The sequence below is a fragment of the Rhinolophus sinicus genome, chromosome 15 (genome assembly GCF_057876585.1).
Source record: "Rhinolophus sinicus isolate RSI-liver-muscle chromosome 15, RSI-T2T, whole genome shotgun sequence".
Lineage (NCBI taxonomy): Eukaryota > Metazoa > Chordata > Mammalia > Chiroptera > Rhinolophidae > Rhinolophus > Rhinolophus sinicus.
The window spans coordinates 24,976,046-24,997,852 of NC_142515.1; the positions used below are offsets into that span (position 1 = coordinate 24,976,046).

At 34.3% G+C, this 21,807-nt stretch overlaps 1 protein-coding gene and 1 non-coding gene across 3 annotated transcripts in view; both read left to right on the forward strand.

Moving 5' to 3' along the window:
• Window positions 1-21,807, forward strand: part of HPSE2 (heparanase 2 (inactive)) — a 530,036-nt gene that overhangs the window by 194,257 nt on the left and 313,972 nt on the right. The gene's annotated exons all lie outside the window — the stretch shown is intronic.
• On the forward strand, window positions 17,593-17,708 carry LOC148755169 (U5 spliceosomal RNA). Its single transcript, XR_016019115.1, has one exon. It is a non-coding gene; the product is annotated as a U5 spliceosomal RNA (small nuclear RNA).

Genomic DNA, 21,807 nt, shown 5'->3' on the forward strand with positions numbered 1-21,807 from the left:
AAATATTCAGGTAGGAGATATCTGCATACAGTTGGAGGTTGGATTTGTTCAGAGATTTCCTTAATAATGGGATCACTTGGAGGAACAAATTTTTTTTTCTAAATCAACTTTATTGTGGTACAATTAACATACAGTAAAATGTACCCATTTTAATGGTACACTTTTGACAACTTGATACAGCTGTGTAACCACCACCAAAATCAAGCTGTAAAAACATTTCAGTAAGCCTGCAAAGCACCTTTGTGCGCCTCCTTGGTTAACACCCCCTCCAGCCCCAGCTGTAAGCAGACACTAATCTGTTTCTCTCGCTGTAGATTATTAGATTGGTCTTTTCTAGCACTTCATATGAATAGAATCATACCGTATGTTGCTATGGCTTTTTATGATCAACATAGTGTTTCTGAGAGTCATTCATGTTGTTGCATGTATCAGTAGTAGCTCATTCCTTTTTATTGTTAAGTAGTATTCTATTGTACGAGTACAGCCTAATTTCTTTTTTTTAATGTTATCAGTTGTTACCGTATTTATTTATTTATTTATTTTTATTAGTTTCAGGTGTACAAAACAACAGTTAGTCATTTATTCCCCTCACAAAGGGATAACCTTAATTTCTTTATTCATTCACCTGTTGGTGGATGTTTGTGTTGTTTCCAGGTTTGGGACCACAATGAATAAAACTGCTATGAATATTTATGTCCACATTTTTCTATGGGCATATGTTTTTATTTCTCTTCAGTAAATACCTAGGAGTGGAATTCATGGATTGTGTAGTAAATGTAAGAAACTGCCAAACTGTTTTCCAAAGTGGTTGTACCATTTTACATTCCTACTAGCACTGTATGAGAGTTCCAGTTGTTCCACATCTTCACCAGCATTTGGTATCGTCAGCCTGTTAAATTTTATCCATTTTGATGGACATGTAGTAGTATCTCATTGTATATGTTTTATTGTAACAGCTTTATTGGAATATAGTTGACATACAATAAATTTCACCTATTTATGCAATTTGATGTTTTGACATATATATGCATATATATATATATATATATATATATATATATATATATGTGTGTGTGTGTGTATATATACACACACATGTATATATATACATATATATACATATATATACACACACATGTATATATATACATATATATACACCTGTGAAACCATCACTACAACCAAGATATGTCCATCATCCTGAAAACTTTTCTCATGCCCCTTTGCCACGTTTCTCTTTCCCCTCCTGTCCTTCACTCTATTCCCAGGTAACATTGATCAGCTTTTATTTTTTACAGATTAATTTTAATGTTCTGGATTTGCATATAAATAGAATATTACTGTATGTATTCTGTTTTATGGTTTCTTCCACTCAGCATAATTATTTTGATATTGATCCATAGTGTAGTATTCTTTTTTATTGCTAGTGGTATTCCATTGTATAGTTGTACCACAGCCTGTTTATTCATCTATTGATGGACATTAGATTATTTCTAGTTTTTGACTATTATAAATAAAGCTGCTATAAACATTTTTTATACATGTCTTTATTTAGACACATGCTTTTATTCCTTTTGGGTATATACTTAGGAATAGAATGTCTGAATCACATAGTAAGTTTATACTTAACTTTTTAAGAAACTGCCAAAATGTGTTCCAAATGATTGTACCATTTTACATTCCCACCACCTATGTATCAAAGTTTCCATTCCTTTATATCTTCACCAAAACTTGGTATAGTCAGCCTTTTATTTTTAGCCATTCTAATTGTGTCCATTGGTACTTCATTATGGTTTCCATTGTATTTTTCTAATGACTAATGATGCTGAACATTTTTTTCATGTGCCATCCATGTATCTTCTTTGAAGAGGTGTTAGTTCAAATATTTTGCCACTTTAAACTTTGGTTCTTTGATTTCTTATTATTGATTTTTTAGAGTTCTTTATATATTCTGGATACAAGTCCATTATCAGATAAATCGTTTGTAAATGTTTTTCTCCCTATATGCTACTTGTTATTTCATTATCTTTATGGTGTCTTTCAGTATGCAAAAGTTTTAAATTTTGATGAAGTCCAATTTATCAAAAATTTTAAAATAGATTGTGTGTGCTTTTGGCATTCTAGCTGGGGCCCGTGGACCAAATCTGGCCTGTTGCCTGTTTTTGGCAATAAAGATCTTTTGGAACACAGCCATGACTATGTGTTTACAAATTGTCTATGATTGCTTTCAAGCTACAACAGCAGGGTTGAATAGTGGGAACAATGACCACATGGCCCACAACATTTAAAATACTCTCTTGCCCTTTACCTACAAAGAAAACATTTGTTTAACCTATGGCACAGAGTTTTTCATCTGTCTTTCTTGTACAAGTTTTGCAGTTTTAGGTTTTACATTTAGGTGTATGATTCATTTTGAGGTTTTTTTATTTTATTTATTTTATGAGTAGAAATGTGGATCGAAGTTTGTTGTTTTGCACACGGACGTGTTTCAGCAAAATTTGTTGAGAAGACTGTCCTTTCTCCACTGAACTGCTTTTATACTTTAGTTGAAATCAGTTTTCCATATATGTTTTAGTTTACTTCTGACTATCTGTTGTGTTCCATTTATCCACTTGTAAATCTTTTCGCTAATGCCATACTCTCCTAATTATTTTAGCTTTATCATAAATCCTTAAATCAGATAGTATTAGTCCTCCATTTTGTCCTCTTTCAAAAATGTTTAAGTATTCTAGGTCCTTTGTATTTACTCATTTTTATTCTTTTTTTTTAAATTTAATGGGGTGACAATTGTTAGTAAAATTACATAGATTTCAGGTGTACAATTCTGTGTTACATCATCTATAAATCCCATTGGTGTTCTTATAAACATTTTGTTGAAATATTTTTGCAATTGTATTGAATCTGTTGGTCAATTTTTGGGGAATTGCCATCTTTACAATATTAAGCCTTCCAACCCATAAGCATTGTATGTTCTCCAGTTATTTAGGTATTTCATAATTCTCAATTATGTTTTATAGTTTCAGTGCAAAATCTTTCACTTCTTTTGTCATATTTATTCTTAAGTATTTCAATATTTTGATGGCATTGTAAATGGTATTTTAAATTTTTAAATTTCTGATTTGACATTGCTAATATATAGAAATACTGTTGATTGTTATATTTATCTTGTATCTTGCAACCTAGTAGCTTTTTTGCAGATTTCATTGGATTTTCCTTGCAAATAATTATTTAATATGAGAAAAAAGAGTTTTGTTCCTTTTCCAATGTGAATGCCTTCTTTTCTTGGTATATTGCATTGGCTAGGACCTTCAGTCCAATGTTGAGTGTAGTGGTAAGAATGGGCAATCTTTCCTTGTTCTGAATCCTAGAGGGAGAGCCTTCACATTTTTACTATTAAGTGTGATGTTAGCTATAGGTTACTTATAGATGCCCTTTATCAAATTGAGAATATTCCCTTTTATCCCTATCTTGCTATCAGTTTTTATCATGAATGGGTGTTGAGTTTTGTCAAGTTTCTAATGCAATTATATTAAGATGACTTTATGCTTTTTGTGTTGATTTGTTCATATGGTTAATTACATTTGATTGTTTTTTTCAAATGTTGAAACAACCTTGTATTTTTAGGATACACCTCACTTGGTTATGATGTATTATTGTTTTATATATTGATGGAATTTTCCTTGTAGGAAAGTTTTAAATTACAAATGAATTTTTAAAATAGATATAGGGCTATTCAAAATTTCAATTTTTTTTTCTTGAGTTGCTTTTATTTTCAAGGAACTTTTCATTTCATTCAAATTGTCAAATTGATTGGCATAAAATTATTCATAATATTCCCTTATTACCCTCTTGCTATATCGAAGACGTCCAATGATGACTCTTTTTTTATTCCTGCTATAACGTGTGTCTTCTTTCATTTTGTCAGTCTAATTTGAGAATTTATTTATTTGTATTTTCAATGAACAAGATTTTGGTTTAATTAGTGTATTTCTGGGGTTTTTTCTCTTTTTAAAAATTTTACTCATCTCTGCTCTTATTTTGATTTCTGTCCTCTATTTACTTATGGCTTAATTTGCTCTCTTTAGCATTGTAAAATAAAACCTTATATCATTGATTTTATACATTTTTTTTCCTTTATTTGGTAAAAGCATTTAAGACTATAAATCACGCCAAAGGAGAACTTTATCTGCATGTTCCATTTACCTTTACATTCAGTGCAAAATATTTTCTAATTCTTGTCTTTTCTTCTTTTATCTGTAGATTATTAGAAGTGTGTTGTTTAATTTCCATACATTTTGAGAATTTCCCAGATATTATATTACTGCTGATATATAAGTTTAACACAATTGCTATCAAAATCTCAGTAAGATTATTTTGTAGATATAGACAAGATTTTTCCCCCTAAAATTTCAATAGCAAAGATTGAGAATAACTAAAACAATTTTGAAAAGAAAGGGAGGGGAATTAATCTATCTAGCTTCGAGTTTTATTATATCACCATAGTAATAAAAAATGTGTACTGTTTATAGAGGGATAAATACATAGCTCAATGGGACATAATAGACAACCCAGAAATAGACTCACATAAATATGCCCAAATGAGTTTCCCTATCTTTCTTTTTTAACTTTTTATTTTGAACAAATTTCAGACTTACAAATAAAACTGCAAAAATAATACAAAGAATTTCAAATACCCCTCACCAAGCTTTCCTTTATATTAACATCAAATATCAAAACCAAGAAATTAACATTTGTACAATTCAAATTTTACCAATATTTCCACTAATGTTGTTTTTCTGCTCCAGGATCTCATCCAGGATCTAACATTGCATTTATTTATTAATTCTTCATAGTTTCCTCTATGCAGAATCTCAATTTTTCCTTGTATTTTATGGCCTGAACACTTTTGTAAAAATAAACTTTTCAGTTTAGACAGTTTTAGATTTACAGAAAATTTGCAAAGATAGTACTGAGAGTTCCCATGTACGTCATACCCAGTTTCTCTTACTGTTAATATCTTACATTAGTATGGTATATTTATTACAATTAATGGACCCATACTGATAAATTATTATTAACTAAAGTCCATGCTTTAGTCAGAGTTACTTAGTTTTTACCTCATGTCCTTTTTCCATTCTAGAAGCCCATCCAGGATACCACATGACCTTTGTTGTCATGTTTCTTTTGGCTCTTGGCTATAAGTTTCTCAGATTTTCCTTATATTTGATGATTTTTAACAGTAGTCAGGTATTTTGTAGAATATCCCTAATTTGGGATCTGTTTGATCGTTTTCTCATCATTAGACCGCGGTTATGTGTTTTTGGCAAGAAGACCATGGAGGTAAAGTGCCATTTTCATCACATAATGTCAACGGTACACACCATCAACATGACTTATCCTTGTTGTTGACCTGGGACACCTGGCTGAAGTGGTATTTGTCAGGTTTCTCCACTGTAAAGTTATTTTCTCTCCCATTCATATTGTGCTTTTTGGAAGGAAGTCATTATTCACAGCCCACATTTAAAGAGTGAAAAGTTATGTTCTATCACCGTGAGGGTGGGACATCCACAGAGGGTGCAAAAAAATGTATACACATTTTAAGAAAGGAAAAAACTGTATTAAAAGTATGCTGATGGTAACCACTCTGAGCACCTCTTGTACTTGAAAAGGTCAAACGTGACTTGTATTCGTCTTTTAGTATTACAATTCTAATACAGTTTTTTTCCTTTCTTAAAATGTGTATACATTTTTTTTGGCACCCTCTGTCTATACTGTATTTTGCCATGAATAATGCACACTTTTTTGCCCAAATTTGTGAGGGAAAAGTAAGGATGTGCATTATACATGGATAGATGTGGAATATATCTATATAAATGTTTTTAGTTCTTTTATTTATACTTGTGAGTTAAAAGTATAACTCTAGAAATAGTAATGATATCCATATGCAAAATAATACCCTGGAATACGATAATCGATTTTGTTGAACTTATGACAAACTTGCAACGATGAAGAGTTGAGTAAATATCGTAAACTTGTTACAGGCACATAAAATCTTGTACCTTGTATCTGTTCTTGTGTTTTGTAATTATTTCTTACATAAAATTTCTTGTACCATAATATGTTAAAAAATAAATGCTAAAATTCCTTTATAATACAAAAAACAAGTATGTAAATATAAACATATAAAAATTTGAATTCAAAAATTCAAATTTTTTCCCCCTGAAAGTTTGGGCCAAAAGCGTGGGTGCACATTATACATAGGAACGCATTATGCATGGGAAAACATGGTATATTTTCTGAAATTCTTCTTAATGAGAGATCTGTCTCTTTTTGCCATTTATTATGTACTCAATCATTTGTATCATTTTGGACTGTTAGATATTTATTTTGTACTTTGGGTTATAATTCAATACTACTTTATTTCATTGTTCCATATAGATCCTATATTTAAGTGTAAAGTGCAAAACTATACAACTTCAGAAGAAAACGTAGAAAAATCTATGAGGCCTTGTTTGGTGATGAGTTTTAGATATCACACTAAAAGCATGATTCATGAAAGAAAAAAGTGATAAATTAGACTTAATTAAAATTAAAAATTTAGCTCAGAATTGGATACCATTAAGAGAATGAAAAAATAAGCCACAGACTAGAAGAAAAGATTTGCAAAACATATATCTGATAGAGGATTTGTACTTAAAATATGCAAGGAACTGTAAAAAGTCAACAATAAAGAAAAAATGCAACCTAGTTAAAAAAAAAACACAAACAAGCAAAAGAAATGAACAAACGCCTCATCAAAGAAAACGTACAGGTGTAAATAAGCATATGAAAAGATGCTCAATGTATATTTTCTTGCAAATAAAAACCTAACAGCGTTCAAAAAGAAAAGGAAAAGATTCTCAACCTCATTTGTTATTAAGGTGTTGAAAAGGAATATAAAATGGTGCTGTCACTTTGAAAGACAGTTTCACAGCTGTCTTATAAAGCTAAACATAGTCTTACTATACGATCTAACAATTATACTCATAGGTATTTACCCAAGTGATATGAACTTTTCGGTACACACACACACACACACACATACACACCAATATATAAAAGTTTATAGTGGCTTTATTCATAATTGCTGCAAACTGGAAGCAACCAAGATGCCTTGAAGTAGGTGAGTGTACCAATATGGTACATTCAAACAGTGGAACGTTATTTAGTGATCAAGAAGAAATGTTATCAAGCCACAAAAGACATGGTTCATTTTAAATGCATATTGCTCAGTGAAACAAGCCAGTCTGAAAAGGCTATGTACTGTATGATTCCAAATCTCTGGATTCTCTAATTTCTACCTTGTTTGATTTCTTTTACTTTCTTGCCAGCTCAGCAATTCATTTTAGAAGATGTTTTAATACTCAGCATTTAACTTTTTATGCAAGTCAAGTGATGTTCAAGGTGTCTAATTGGCTGTCTGATTAGAAATGTAATTCAGACATTTTCTTTTAATATTTAGTATCCTAGCTCATGACGTCCTTGTTGTAATTTGACTCTATAAATGTTTCCATGCAATGCCTACCCTTTCATTTTTAGGAAAAAGGGATATTTTTACTAGCTTTTTGACTGTAGCAGTTACTTAATCTTATAAAGCCTCATTCTATTTAAAAATGAGGGTGATAGTGATACTTATTTCATAGTATGGTTTGTGAGAATTAAATGAGATAATGTACATAAAGCACTTAGGCCAGTGTATGGCTGCTGGTAAGTACTCAAGTGAGCCTGCTACTCACCTTCTCACAGCTCCAGGAGAGAGAGGACGACTATCCAAAGGTTTAACACCAAAAATAAGTGTTAATGGCTTTTTCAACAGTGTACTTTTCACTTCTGTCACAGAAGTTAGTCGCAATTCTTGGCTACAGGGATAATTAAAATCACTTAGGGGGAACAAGAGACTTGTCATAAGGCAATTTATTTTCATTGTCAGACAGTTAGCTGGTTGATGAATTAGTTTGTGGTTTTTGGAACTTGGGACTGAAACTCAACTTAGCAGAAAGGGCACTGGCCCAGTTGTGAATATCTTGTTCCCACATTGATCTGTAAAGGATATTAGAGGGTTCTTTTGCTCAAGAAACATCTAAGAGTTCATAAATTGGGAGCTCAAGAGAGAAAGATTCATACTGGTTCATTTCGGGTAGATTTCCTATACTTACTACCATGAAAGACAATAAATATTTGCTGAATTAAGTAGAAGATGGACTAGTGGTATCAATATATATTGAATATTTTTATTCCAAATTTATTCCAAAACTCAGTTAGTATCTTTGGGATTGGGATGGGGCCTTGATGGTCATATTAAGTTGTGATTTTTTGAGGATTTGGATAATGCAACAGAGATACAGTGCACTTAACCAGGAACTTCTCATTTTGTCTCAAGTACATTTTTCCTCAATAACATTTATAATATTTTACTTAAGGTTTTCTGTTTTCTTTTCTTGTCACTTAATTTTGAAAAGAATGTTTTTCAACTTTTTGCTCATCTTTATTTTATGTTCCCATCCCTAGTTTTGTGTCTTAAAGATTTGTGACCAAATGCTAGAAGCGTAAATAATTCTCACTCTCGATTTAAGAATGTAACAATTATTAATTCCATTACTTACATTTCATGAATCAGTTAGAAATAAATGTTCCATATCTGTGGGTTTCAGGTGCACTGATTCTCTATAGTTTGAATCATTTATTCAGTTTACTCTTCACCCTCCCATGTTTATGGGATCATTTTTAAATTTTGATGACTACTATTCAAATAACTTCCATGGGCAACTGCTGCTAATTTGGATATGGTTCTCTTTTTTCATTTCTTTCTGAGTTCAATTGCTATTCAGAGTAAATACTTTGAAGGAGTAACCAGAAGAGTTTAAAATCTAGTCCTGTCAGTAAAGTAGCTATGTTGAAAGCATGCCCTCTAATCACCCCGTGCATACAGCATGAAGATCTGGAAGGTTCTACCTAGCTATTAGGATGCCCTAGGCTTGGAGTCCACTTTACAACCCAGATGATCCAGAAGTGTCATTTGTTAAAATTCTTCTTTACCTGAAAGCTTCTTTTCCTTTGGTTTTTTATTGACTGAAGTAATTCTTAAATGTGTTCTATAACAATACCACCCTACAATTGAAAAGATGTTTTCAAAGAATAAAGGACAGGATTACTCAGTTTATCCAAATATATGAACTCATTTCATTTTTCTGTGTTGTTTTCTAACCTTTATATACATGTATATACATTTTTGTATAGTTGAGATCATAATGTACAAGCAATTTGGGTCAGGCCGTCTTCACTTAGCATTAGGGCATACATATTTTCCCATAATATCATTCATCCCTTATCATAATGGCTTCTTAATTCTCTATCAGGTTTTTTTTTGTGTGTGTGTGTTTTGGGATTTTTTTTTTTTTACCATTTTTCAATTGTTGAACATTTAGGTTTTTTTGGCAGTTTTTCCCCTACTGCAGACAATAATTCTACAAATTATCAAATCTTGTTTCTTTTTTACATTTATTAAGGATGAATCCCCAGAAGTGAGGTTATTGGGTCAAAACATTATTTAAAAAAAGTAATAGCTTTTATGTCTTCAGTACTTCCCATCAGGGAAGTGTCAGGTTGTAAATTTAATTTAATCTTTAGTACATTATTATCTTTGTGTTATAGAAGGGATAGCTATGTTAAAACAACTAGATGGGCATTGAAATCCTGACAGTCTGAAAACTAGAGACTGCAGCTTTGAACCACCGTATGAGTCTCATGCTCTGGATGTATTTTACCAAATTGCTCTCCTAAAGAGTCCTACATTAATTTGTAGTAGTTCTCCACCCTATCCTGTCCACCCAAGCTGTGGAAAAGGTTATGCGTTCCTCCCCCAGTTTTGTCAATTCAATAAAAGCAAAAGACACCCTGTAGTTAATCTAGAATTTGTGAGCTGGAAGGGAACTCCTGGAATACCACGTTATTGACTAACAAATTGAGGTTCAGAGGAGTGAAGTAATTTGTCCAAGACCAACCTGGATACGTGATTCCCTGGGCTAGTGCCCTTTGCAATGTACTTGGCTGCCATTCAGCTGCCATCCAGTTTGTGTCTTCCTTCTGTGTCTTCTTTTCTTGTTCTCACTTGGTCCTTGTCCATAGGTACCAACTATAAATGTTGCAGAGCAAGCCCAGGATTAAAAGCTTAAGAACCAAAACAGATCCAGCTAGATGACTGAATCAACCTCACTTCCGGTTTATTTCTACTGGGGAAGGGGCAAAAGAAAAAAATTTAAAACAAAAAGCCAATGTTGCTTCAGAAGAGGGAGTGATTGATATGACACACTGGTGTCTCTGGTGAGATTACTGATTCTGAGGATATGGCTCCAAATGACTAGTTTTCACATATCTTTTAAGCAATTTCAGATTGAAAGAAGGGTCAGATTTAATTGGCTTCCCACAATTCCTTGTTTTTTGTTGGAGAAATGCTGTGTTCATAGTTAACAAGAGATTTGCTAAGGCCTCATGGATTATAGAGAAATACCTTTTGATATATAAATGAATTATGTGTGTTTCACTGTGTTTATGGTAGTCAGTTTTATGAGGGGGAGAGCTAATTGAGTGCTTAATGTGTGCCAGGTTTGTGTTTAATGTACCTTCACTTACGTAATCCTTAAACAGAGGATATTATTATTCCCCTTTTACAGATGAGAAAACTGAAGCTCAAAGAATTTCATTGGCTTACTCAAGGTTACAACAGATAATTACGAAGTGAGATGGTTTCTATCTGATTCCACTATGGTTTCTTTCATCATTGAAGCTCAGTGATATTTTTCCTTAATTTTCTAGTGCAAAAATTGGGATAGTCGATAATTGTCAGTTTTTAATAAGTAGACAAAATATTTGTCTCTTTCTGACTTCAGAAAGTATGACCTTCCGACTAATGACCCTGTTATTCTGAAGCAATTTCCTGAAGTATGAGAATGTATTATAAGCGATTAGACTCCACCAACAGATTTCAGTGGAAAATAAAGGTAGAGAGAATGGAAGGGAGAATCTACAAAATTTTCTTCAGGGCTGATTACCCTATACTGCTGGGCTTTCTTTAGAAGTTATCCTGATGTGTGTGTGTGTGTGTGTGTGTGTGTGTGTGTGTGTGTGTGTGTGTGTGTTTGGGTGCATGTGTGTTTAAACGCTTGTCTCTATTCATTAATTTCTGCAACTGGTCTTTTTGTGTGTTCGCAGTTTTTAAAAATTGCTTTAATTGTATTTTCCTAATGTCATATTATTTTCACCAGTGCTTACGTTTCCTGTTTTCCAAAGGATACATTTGTACCAAGCTTGGCAAATGCTTGTCTTTCATCTCTCCCCAAGGCAGCTTCTCTTCTGTTTCCCTTGGGATGTTCTCCCTTTGTCTTGAAGATTGCATCATTTCTGCCCCTCCTCCCCTTTTCCTTTTTTTGTTAGTTTCTGGTCTGCCAAATTGCTTTTCTGCAAAGCTCATCCCTGTGAAAATTTCTTGGATTAATCCTATTTTACTTTTGAACTCCTGCCACACCTCAGATGCCCTTTCTTTTCGGACCCCATGGCTTTCATAATGCCTCTGTCTGTCCTTCTTGCTCCCATTTATTAGACTGGCTGATACTGTGTTGTCCACATGGTTCACATTTTTTAAACCAGAAACATGTGCATGGAAAGGAGATGCTAATAATAAATAATTAAATTTAGCATTTTCCATGTCTTAGACCTCTTTACCAATGTCATTTAGTTCTTTCATACAGCAGAGCTAGTGGGTAATGATCAGGTTTTTTTCCACCATAGAACAGAGGGAGCTAATGACTTGAAGAAATTGAAGTAAAGTGAGAGCCAACCCTGGAATTCATAATTATAATTCCTAACTTTGACCTGAAAAAATGAACGTATGCTGTATGTTTGTGTTCTATTAGGCATTGTCAGGGGTGAGTGAACATGTACATTTAGTGATACAGGAAAACTCATGGTTTAATATTGTAATCATTTGAAATTTGTGACATTTTTTATCATCATCACTGAGGCATTCCTTGTGCTATCTCTATAAATGTACAGAGGACCCCAAACCGTAAGTCTCTGCTTTGCCTTCTTCAGAAAGCAGAAGACTGAGAAGGATCTGACCGTATTGTTTCTTTTATATGAATATGACTAATTGCAAATTAGACCCATTGAGATTTGGAAACTGTTCAAGCAGCTAGTTGTACTATTATATCTTTCAAATTCATTATTAATTCTGTTACTTCCCTGCTTTAAAAAACCCATTCTGGCTTCTATTCCCAGCGGAATTAAGGAAGTACTCTAGGAGCCATACCTGACTGGCTCTGCATTAAATACATCCATCTTTTCTTGTGCTTTTCTGATCCTTTTAACCCTTTCCTTCTTCCTAATCTCCACTTCCCATAAGTCTACTCATCAGGCCCTTCCAGTATCTGACACTAAGCCTGGGACATGTTAGGAACTCATGTTCATTCAACTCTTTGTTGAATGGACAAATGTCAATATCCCTCCTAATGAATCCTTTTGTCTCTCTCCTTTGAACATTTTTATACCTCTGCAGGGGTTTCTCTGCGGTGCTCTTCTCTTAGTAGGCTCTGTATCTAAGTCATTATCATGCATCTCTCCTGTCCCCTAGTAAATCTTTAACTCTCTCTGGCTAGAAATTATATATTGCTATAGTGTTAAGACATTATACATAATAGATGCTCTAAAATTTATTTGGAGTTGGGCATATATGAAAGTAATAAATCTTTATTAACTATATTCTACTGGATAGATTGTCATGCTTTTATTTAGTCCAAGCACATGAGGTTTTACCTTATATGTTTTGGATGTATCTGTGTATATAATTCATGTATAGAATATATGTATATGAATATTTGCAATATTTTTTCTTCAGTCTTGTTTTTGAAAATCATGTCCAGGAGATTCATGATTGAGAAATGCAAGGACTCATGGCAAAACTAGCTTTACAAGGACTAAGAACAAACCTATAAACATCTTTATAAAATTCTTTATTTTATATATCTTAATATTGATACTTCAGAAGAAACTTTGCAGATTCTTTTCATCCTAAAGTTATAAGAAGATACTCATAAATTGGTTATGCTTTATTGCAGATAATACGGATATTAAGAGAATGTTTTCACTATAGCTAGTCTTTCATCTAAACTTTCAACACCTTTCAGGTTGTATGCTCTGTCTCCAGGTTTCACCATGGTCCCAGAGGTTAAAATAATTTGAATACTTTGAATAGAAACACAAAAACAAAACAAAATACGACAGATAGGCTTAATTTAATATACTCTGTGGAACTGAGTAGACTTTTCCCAATTCTCTTAGGCCATAGCTCTGTCTATAGCAAAGCATATTTTTTAACCCCTATTCTATGTATTGTAACTTTCCTTCTTTTAACAAATGAAACAAACAGTTCTAAGTTCTGAAATTATCTTCTATTGTTTCTTTTTTGTACTTCGAGGCAGCATGGCAAACATTTTTACTCCTGCTCTGCCAACATTTTTACTTTTTTAAAAAATTCCCAGCATCACCCTTCATTTCCTGGAGCATCCCCAAATCAGCTGTCCATCATCTGCATCTCTTTGAGTCGTCATGGATGTGGTATTAGCGCCTGTTGGAACCTCCTTATCACCTCCCCTCCACTCATCTGCTCTGAAACATCAGCAAACAGTGTAGACGTGGTTGAAGACTTCCTGAAGAAGCAGAGGAAAGAGTTTATATCATTCATTCCACAGCCAGTACCTTCAAAATCCCTGTCAGATATTTCTACACTTTAAAATTTCTCCTTAGCCTTTCAACCACCAAGAATTGTCTCCCCTTATTTTTTTCTTCATGCACTACTCGGCTTTCTTGGCTCCTATCTCTACTAGATTTTCCGTTCCTCAGTTCCTCATCGCTTCCTTATGCACAGTTATTGAGATCAGTTCTACCTCCTACCTGCAAACTTATATATCTAAATCCATCACAGGGCTCAATAAAACAAACAAACAGACAAGAAAAAAAACAGAAAACAAAGGACTCTTGGTGGTAGGATGTGTGTTGCTTGGGTAGCGTGATTTTCTTTTATTATTCCACACTCTAAGCCTATCAAGTATTTATTTCAATTAAGTTCTGTGCTCTCCCCCAAATAAGCTGTTTTACCATTTGCTAAGACAGTAAATAATTCTCTATAATGCCGTTACACATAATATCTCTAGTAGGAGTGGCTTAAAATTAACATTTTGGAATATATTCATTGGAAAAGTAAAGATACGCAAAAATCTGCCTATACTAGAATTTTGTCCAAAGTATTATGTGTTGTGGAGGAATTCCTGTTGGGAGTATTAAATAAGACAACAGGTATTAAGTGCAGTGTCTGGTTATTCTTACTGTTATTATTCTTATTATTTTATTATTATAAGTTTTATTAGATACCAAACTAAAATGATATGTAAGAATCTTTTAAAAACAAATATATTAGAACTCTAATAATGTCCAAATGAGTTTTAGTTCCTTTAAAGTAATTCTTATTGAAGGTCAGATAAATACAGCCATGTTATTATCACTCTAAATATTTTTTCCAGGGGAATTAGTTTTCAGGCAGTTATGTTAAAACCTATAAACAATTTTCATCCTGGCCCGGCCACTTACAATTCAGTGACCTTTGGAAAGTGACCTCACTTCTTTCAACCTCAGCTTTCATATCTGTGTGATGGGAATAATTCTACCTACTTTGCACTGTTGTTGTCATGAGAATGCAAAGCATAGATGCTAAATAAATGGGATTTTGATTATGTACCTGGGCTATTCTTTGGGGCTCATGGAAATGTAATTCTAATCGACATACCCCCACTCATGGTTAAGGGCAGGTAAAGCATCACCCTCTTGGCTACACCCCAGCATAGCTGATATAGAAAGCACAGTTCAGATCTGCATCCAGATGAGGTCCTTACCCTCTCACAGCGGGGCTACACCGAACCAGATACTCTTCTGCTCTACATTTACAGAAGTGTTGGTATTACTGGGTCTTGGTCTTTAAAAAAGAAAAAGAAAAGCCTGTGTACTTTTTTGTTAAAATAACTTAGACTCTTAGATATGTTGGAATGACTGAATAGTATATAGTATATAATTTAATGACATTTAATAGCAAATATTTCAAAGGTATGAGTTATTTTATATAATTATACTCTTCTTTAAGATCATTTATTCCTTGATTAAACAAATACTTGTTAACTTCATGCTGAAAACATGATACTGTAACATTTAGTCAGCACCTGGAAAGAAGAATGTAGACATGCAGATTTAGTAAGGCAGGTCACTCCAAGCAGGAAAACACGCCTGAGCGAGGATTCCAGAAAACTGGCTGCTGTAGACAAGCAGGTAAAATGTTTCCGATCTTTAGTAAAGTTTTCTTTGAGCGGTAGTCCACTGTGCCTTATTAGTAAAATTGGAAACTACTTCTATTTTTAAAATAGCCTCAGTTGTGGAAGTTGGAAACCTGACAATTATATAGGAACTCATTGAAGATACACAATAGTAAACGTAAAAAAAGTTAATTTTTTGTGGCACAAACCATACAAATCTCTGTCTTTATTTTCCTACCTCTATGCAGGAGATAAAAATTAAAAATCTAAGATGAACCCTTTTTCTCTTCTATCTACCCTTATATCAACTATTTAGGCAGTTTGTTTAGGTTCCTTCCTGTGGTCTAGGATTAAAGACTATTCAGGAAAGACGTAGGCAGCCAGGGTGCCAAGGAAGAGCTCTTTCTGTAGAGGCTTTTCTCCCACTAATGAATGAAATACAATCAAATTCCTCTAAAGATACTAAAATACAAGCCTATGTTACCCCACTCTGTCTCTCCAGTCCTACGGGGAGAATGGATGTCCTCTTTTCTTCCCTATTGTGGAGACAGTACTAGGCCCAGTTCTGGCGGCCCACATGAGCTGTGCAATCCCAGCGTTCGCCTGAGCCAGTTTCCCAAATCAGTCATTTATACCGTCTGCATGATTTTTACCATATCTACTCACCATCTGTTCAATTGTTGACTTAATATTTTTCCTGAAAGCAACTTACACTTTTTACTTAAATACTTATATTTACCTCACCCAAGATAAATATATTTGTAGAATATGAAGTTTGATATGCTAGTTGTACTTTTTTTTAGTTTCTTCCCATTTTTTTTCCATTTATTTAGTTGTTAGTTAGTTTCCGGTGTACAGTGCAACATAATAGACATTTACACCCCTCACAAAGTGATAATCCCCCTCCCCCAAGCTACCACCCCTCTGACATCTTATACACCTGTTACAGTACCGCTGACTCTCTTCCTTATGCTGTGCTCCACCTCCTGTGACTATATATGTACATATATGTATTTTCTTATAGTTGACATACACTATTATTCTACTTCACCATCAGTTGTACAGCTAGTTGTATTTTAAAATTCACAATAAAACTAGAACGTTTGCCTGTTGACCTCCCAGAATGTTCTCATGAGCCACAGTTGGTATATATACAACGTTGTGAGCAGTGGTGGTTTCAATTCACCACAGTCCCTTCACACTACTGACTAGAATAACTAAGAAAATGATATCTGAAAAGTACCAAGAAAACTATTGCAACTATCCTATGTTAATAAGACATTATTTCCTACCATGTCAGAGTAGGCAGCTGTCTTGTTCATCACTGTCACTCAGCATCTAGAACAGTTTCTGGCACACGGTAAATTTTCAATACATTTTGATAAATGAGCTTATGGATAATTGAAGACCCACAGATTTTTTTACTTCTTATTCTTTTACCCAGAAAATTTCAAAGTGTGGCTTCCATTGAAGAGATACTAAGCGGTATCTGCTTGTTCCATATAGAATAACCAAAGAAGTTTAAACGTAACCACACTTAATTATCTTAGTGCCATCATGACCAAAGGAGTCCCTATGTAACCTCACTTAATGCTGGAGTTTGGTTTCCCAAAGTATAGGACATATAATTCTAGGTGGTTTTAGAAATGATTTCACGTGGTTCATGGATATGTCATTAAGTAAAATTTGAATCACATAGTGAAGAATCACATATTCTAGTTTCAAGCCTCCTTTAATTCTGTTTACAAGTACCCTTTCTTAGTTGGGCACTAGCTGAATATCTCTCACTTACTTCAAGAGGCAGGCAACAATATCTAATTAGATTTTAATACCATTGTTTTGTTTTTCATTTGTATCTGTGTTTACGGAGAAGTGTATTATAGTGATGAGGCAGACAGGCTTTGGCGTTACTCAGCCAGGATTGAAAATATCAGCTCTGCTACCTACTGGCTGTGACATCTTAGGTAGGTTACTTCTCTGTGTGTCTGCTCTTCACTGTATACGGATGTAATGATGGTACTTACTTCATGGCGTTCATGTGAAGATCCAAAGAGTTATGCATGCAAAGCACTTAAAATATTTGCTATACCAAGTACTAGCAAATACTCATTTAGTGTTTGCTATTGTGTTTATTTTTGGCAAGTGATAATAGCTTTCCATTTTAGTAGTAAAATAAAATTTGAGGATTAAAAAAGTGGTCAATATACTCTGGTTTCTCTTCAGATCTCATAAATCTTTCACCTTTTACTAAAGATTTCCATGGAAAAACGTGGTCAATGTAGAAAAAAAAATGAAGCAAATATTAGCATAGGTAATAGGAGGCTACAGCTAAAAACCATGAAGGTGGATGAGTGAACTTTGGAAAGTAGTATGCCAGGGTGTTAGTTACAAGTGAGTTAACCAGTTTTGGTAGAGCCGCCAAGAGGCAGTGTCTCCCAAATCAAATGTTCCATGGAACTCCTCCAAAGATTATTTGTGACCAGTGGACTTAGCATGTAGCCTGGCACAGCAAGAACTCTATAAATGTTTGTTGAGTAATGAATGAATGCAGATAATTGGTACATAAACGAATAGAATTTCCTAGGCTAAAACTCTTGTATTTTACTTTTTGACGAAAATGTTGAGCCTATTTTCAGCCACCTTGTAGCCCATCTCTAAACAGATTTAGGGTAGTTTTTCTAGTGATTTTCATAATAAAATGGCAACTTTGTCAGCTGTATGTTAATATTCAAATCATATGGGTTTTCTTGCAAGCGTCACTTACACAATTGTTGGCACAGTCTTAGATGAGACTGTTAAGAGTTGAAGAAGATGGGCAAAGGAATGCTCTCTCTCTACCTTTCTATGAATTCCAAGATCAGATATGAATTTTCAGACCAGATAAAACAGATGAAAATTTATTTGAATCTCATTACTTCTTATCCTGTATATATGCTTTCATTAAGTTTCTTATGTTATACCTCTGGAGTTAATTGGACATGACTTTATTATAGAGACTGCTATTTGAATATTTTATTAAGTCATCCTCAAAAACATTGTTATTTTGTTGTGCAATATCTATTCTATAAGAACCTCCTGTATAAATTCCTTTTAGAAGATGAATTATCATCCTTCCTTTTATTATAAAATAAAATTTATTTTGTGGACTTATTGAGTTTCCCTTATACTCCTAAGTGGTGGGACGCTTGGAACTGAAATTAATGTTCTTTTACAGTAACATATATTAGCCTAGATTTGTAAGGAAATATATGCTTCCTATCACTATGAATTTTATTTTAAGCTTATATTTTAATAAAGTGTTTTGTAGTCTTTCATTGTGAGCTGTCTATAGTCCTATTTGGAAGGAGGAAATAGTTTAGGTAGCGATAAAGTGCATATGCTCAGACTGTCTGTTCAGACCTTGGTTCTGTTGTGTCCCAGCTACGTTATCTTGACGTTTCACTTGCTCTTCCTGTGCCTCATTTTCTCATCAGTTCATTGGGAATAGACACCATCTCATAAGTTTGTTGAGAAGAATAAATCATGGAATGGTTACTATAGTGGCTGAAAAATCATAACTGAAAATAAAATGCTAGTTGTTTTTTTCAAAAGTAGGAAATGTGATAAATTAAATAATAAGGATTTAATAATTATGAACAATAAATTCATAAAGAATTGAAATAGTTAAAAGTTAAATGTGAATTTTTTCACTTCCTAAACCCAGGAACCAGTTATTTGTAGGCCTGTGATTTGCCAAGGCCTATGTCCTACTGTAAGCTGGGTAACAGATATGCCATGAGTGAGGGTATTTTGAGGCAGTTTTCATTGAACTTGTAATTTATTCGATGTCTACATGTTCCATGTGTTGCTCTGGGCTCTAGGGATTCAGAAATAAACAAAACAAAGTCCTAGCCCAAAGGAAATTTGCATGTAGGTTTAAGAGGATATCAAAGGAAGAGGCTAGCTTCAGAGGGGACAAAGAATCTAAACCACAGAGAATGCTAATATATAGTAATTACAAGGAAAGTATGTGAGTTCTAGTCTTTAAAACTGACCTGAAACATTCACTTCCAGCCAAGATGGAATAACAGGAACCAGAATTATACTCTTGACTTAAACAACTAAAAAGGCGGACAGACTATAGCCAGGCTTCAGGTCTTGGGCAGTAGCCAGCCCAGGACTGCGATCACTGAGAAAAGGGAAACAAATATCTCCAACGCATGGCCCAGAAGTAGTTTCTAGATCACAGCCCATGTACAGGATGCTCCAGGAGTGTGTAGGGAAGGGATCTTTTTTTTTTTCTTTTCCTTTTTCTGGGAGTCATAGGCCTTGAGGAAGGGATGTTTATGCTGAGACCTAAAAGATTTATCTATTCATTCAATAAATATGTATTGAGCATCTATCATATGCCTGCGTTGTTCTCGGTTCTAGGGTTTCAGAACTGAATAAGACAGACAAAGTAGGCAATTTGCTCTCATGGATTTTATTTCCTGGTGGATGAATAAGAGACAAGCAGGAGAAGGTGGTTAGGAGTGACAGAATGTTCTGACGGAAAAAAGAGAAGGTTCAATGACCCAGAAGTGAGAGAGATACTAGTATGTTCAAGTGATTAAACGTGGAGTTGGCCTGTGAAGAGCTATGATGAAGCTGAGAATGATGCAGAGATGAGAAAATGGCAGAGTGTGGTAGGCCATGTGACGATTAAGATGCCTTTGCCCAGGGGTAACGGGAAACCACTGATGTTTTTAAAGCAAAGAACAGATTGAATCAGTTTTATATCATGAAAAGTTCATTCTGGCTCCAAGTCAAGAATTAATTGGAATGGGCAAGAGGCAGGGAGATCAGTTAGGAGGCGAATACCAGTGCCCCAGTGCATGGTAGCGACTGCATTACAGTATGACAGTAGGATGGAAAGTAGGTGAGTGAGATAGATTGGGTGATGGATTAAATGTCTGGGACAGGAGGAAAGGAAGAGAGAGAAGTGAGGGATGACTTCCCTATTTCTGTCTTCAGCAACTTGAGAGAATGGTGTTCTTTACTGAAGAGACAATTCTGAAGAAGGAACATATTTTGGGGAGACCAAGATAAGTTCAACTTTGGACGTATTACATCTGGGATGCCTACAAAATATCCATGTGAAGTTGTCAAGGCAGTGAATGCACAGGTTTAGAGTTTAGGTGAGAGTGCCAGCAAGATTTGGGAAGCTCCGGCACGGTAATAGAAGTCACGGATGTTGGTGAAAGTATCCCTGTCCCCCAAGCATCCTTTTTCTTTTTTTTTTTTAAACTTCTTTGTATGTTTAGTGGTTGTTTTAAGGTGTTTCACACACGTCTGTATTCTGTAAGAGATGGTCTTACTCTTTGATTTCCTGGTGTACTTCTGCTTCTTTCTAGCTTCTGGTATAAATGTCTATACGTAGTGAATGCACCATAAACATTTTTGGTAGAGAAATCAGGAAGCATTATTCTGGTGACTGGTAAGGACCCAATTTTCTCCCTAACAGGTATATCATTCCACATTCAAGGCAATCGATTTCTTAGGAATTATAGGAATTTTGAAGGATTTTTCTTCTACCATGATGTGTATCCTGGCAGAATAAACATGCATTCCCTTATTGGATCAGGCAGCCAGGAATGTAGAGCTCTGGGAAATCCCTGAAGTAATGAGGTCTGCAGTGTAAAGACCCATGTGAATCATTTTCAGGCACGAGTTGATTGAGCTTGTCCCCAAATTGGCAATGGTTTTATGGAGCAAACATCTGCGGCCTTGGTGGACCTCAAGAAAATAGACTTACAGCTGACAGTTTTTGAGTTAATACTGGGGAACAACTGTAGGTGTGTGTGTGTGTGTGTGTGTGTGTGTGTGTGTGTGTGTACGTGTACAATGCATTTCTGCAGAATTCTATTCCAATAGGGAACATGAGTTTTACATTATGGTTGTTTGCCTTTCTGTACATTACTTTGCCTTCAGTCTTTCTCTTGCTGAAGCTGCAGTGCTGCTCTGCTCTGATGTTTCTTCAGTGCAGCTGGAGGCATGTCTTTTGGCAAAGTTCTGTGTTTATTATATTCTCTGTGATGTGCAAAAGTAAATTTCTTCTTTAACTTTCTCTTTAAATACTTAGAATTATGAATGTGGTTTTAATTAAGGATTTCAAATTGAAACATTTCCTTTTTCTTAGGACAGTTTTCGGTTAGAATATTTTAGGATTTTGAGAAATGCCAGATCCCCAACTCACAAAGTGCAAAAAAAGAAATCATCAGTCATTCCTTCAAGCAGCCATGGTGTGGCTAAGGTTATAGGGCAATGATTTGGGTCATAGTCACAACTAAAGAACTCTTTTTTTTAAATGACTACAACCTATTTGCAGAGTTGGAAAACCTCCCCTAAATAACATGGTGCCTGTTTTTCCTTTATGTAAACTCACGCCTGTTACACTTAG